Source organism: Papaver somniferum, chromosome 1 (genome assembly GCF_003573695.1).
Source record: "Papaver somniferum cultivar HN1 chromosome 1, ASM357369v1, whole genome shotgun sequence".
Classification (NCBI taxonomy): Eukaryota; Viridiplantae; Streptophyta; class Magnoliopsida; order Ranunculales; family Papaveraceae; genus Papaver; species Papaver somniferum.
Genome location: NC_039358.1, coordinates 18,269,264 through 18,271,834, shown reverse-complemented (window position 1 = coordinate 18,271,834; position 2,571 = coordinate 18,269,264). Strand labels below are relative to the sequence as shown.

General features: G+C 36.4%; 1 pseudogene; it reads left to right on the top strand.

Annotated features, from left to right (window-relative positions):
* Nucleotides 1-571: 571 nt before the first annotated feature.
* Nucleotides 572-1,327, top strand: LOC113326418 (annotated as a pseudogene).
* The last annotated feature ends 1,244 nt before the right edge of the window (nt 1,328-2,571 follow it).

The window sequence follows — 2,571 nt, the reverse complement described above, 5'->3', positions numbered from 1 at the left end:
AATGTGGTATTATCTGACGTTTCAAAGAAGGTGCATTCCACTAGTAACAGAAGAGAGTAGATTAGATGAACCTATACAACTTGGAGACTTCACTACAATGCGTGAAGTTTGTCCAGAAGTTTAATAAGTCACGCATCATAGAACTGGAAGCAAATGGTTTGTTTTTCTTTCTCAATTCTCCACAGCTACGATCAAGTCGACTATATTACGTATGTATTTCTTTTGATTCAATCATCCCACATTTCATTCAAAATCTTAAATTATATTCACAATCATAATTACCACCATCCTAACTGAATTCTATTAATTACACAGATCCTAGTATTCTCTATGAGACATTGGGGGAAACTGAATAACTTTAAGTATGTCGATTTCTTTTTGATTGATAAATTTGGTTATAGATAATCTCTTGGTTTATAGTCAGAATATGAAAGACAAGTTTGAAGATCTGGTGTTTGTTCATCAGTACAGAGAAACAAATTTTGTTGCTATACTTTATCGAAGAAAGCTGCTGACGATGATCTTGAAGGAGTGTGGATTAATAGTCCACCAGTAGAAATAATTAGTAATATTGTAGCTGACATTCAAGGTGTTTCTCACCCAAGAACGATCAAAGTTTAGTTTTGGTGTTTGCAGACACAGTATCAAAAAAAAAAAAAAAAAAGGTGTACAGTCAGAATACAAACCGTTAATTTTTTATTTTATTTGTGCACTATCGTATATGCAGGTATTGGAACTGAGAATGGAACTGGGAATTGTTGTGCACTCAATTGTACGGAGTAATTGGCCTTGGAGTAGGAGCCTCAAACAATACTTGCACCATAAGGCCTCTTGTTGCTGCTCTTTGTTTCCATCAAATGTTTGAAGGGATGGGGCGGATTGGTCTTGGTGGATGCATCATGCAGATATCCGTTGCATAGCTTATACCATATATCTCTCTCCGGGTGAATCCTGAAAAAAAAACCTTATCGGTGAAGAAATTTGTAATGGTGTTTTTCTTCTCGATCACGACACCTGCTGGTATAGCACTAGGTATGGGGTTATCAAAGATATACAGCACTAATCACCGCCGGATTGTTAAATGTATCATGGCATTGGTCGATCTTCTTGCTGCTGATTTCATGGGTGCAAACTGCAAGCCAGGAAGTGTTAAAGCTTCAGCTCAAGTCGTATATTCCTGTCCTTTTGGGTGCTGGTGGCATGTCTGTCATTGCCAAATGGGCTTAAATTATTAAGGCCTACTCAACCATATATTATGCACTGATTGTCGACTGTCGCTACGGTCATCCACGGCACTTGTGACCATCCTTTCTGCATCACTGCCGGGCGGCGCCGGCTGCTTACAAAACCATGGAGTGGAATCCAAGAGTGAAAGAAAATATTGTACTAATAAATTAAACTATAAGCAAGTGTGTGAGCATTTTAGCAGCTATTAGTGGTGCACATTTTCATCAGCAATTTTTCATTTTATTCTCATCCATTTTATTGTTAGCTATACGATTATCTCCAAGTGGTTACCTCAAACTATCTTAAATTGAGGTAATCACTAACATTGACGACGGATCATTCTACCGACACTTAATCACACGTTTCTTCGTTCAGTGCCTCCATCCACTAATGACCTCGGTGCTTATCCTGACATATCTGATAGCCTACGGAGCAATCTTCTTTTTTATTTTTGTTGAGTAGAAAGGTTAATTTGAATAAAAATAAAAGTCTGAATCATCAAGTGGTTTGATGGTTGGTATGCTCCCTTGAGTCCCTTCCACTATGGAGGAGATAGAGATTCGGACTCCGTGATTGCCGGAAATAATTTCTTATAAGAGGAGTCAAGGATGTAGTCCAAAACCATCGTTCCAAACTATCAAAATAAATAAATAGATGAATTATTTTTTATCCCTCGTAAATATTTGTGCAAGGTCAACAAAAAGAAGGCTATTATTGGGGCGTCACATTCCATTAGAGGGGCGTCACCTAATAGGACAAAAACGGGTCACCCATAAGTAATATCAAAAATCCTTTATCTAAAATGATTTTGTAATGACTAAACAACCCTTATTTAGTTATTTTAATTTAATTTAATTAGATAAAAATTAAATTAATGAATTTTGTTGTATACTTGATGAATTCTGGGACAAAGTTTTTGTGGGAAGAAAAACTGGCCGTAAAATAAACTTATACGGTTGGAAATAATCCAAACCTGGACGTAAAATCACTTCTACGGTTGGAAATAATCCAAACCTGGACGTAAAATCACTTCTACGGTTGGAATTAAAAGAAAACTAGACATAAAATCAGATTCTACGGTTGGAATTAAAAAGAACCTGGACATAAAATGAGCTTTTACGGTTGGAACTAATTCAAACCTGGACGTAAAACTACATGCAAATAAAATTCTACGGTTGGAATTAATCCAAACCTGGACGTAAAATCACTTCTACGGTTGGAAATAATTCAAACCTGGACGTAAAATCACTTCTACAGTTGGAATTAAAAGAAAACTGGACGTAAAATCGGATTCTACGGTTGAAATTAAAAGAAAACTGGACGTAAAATGAGCTTTTACGGTTG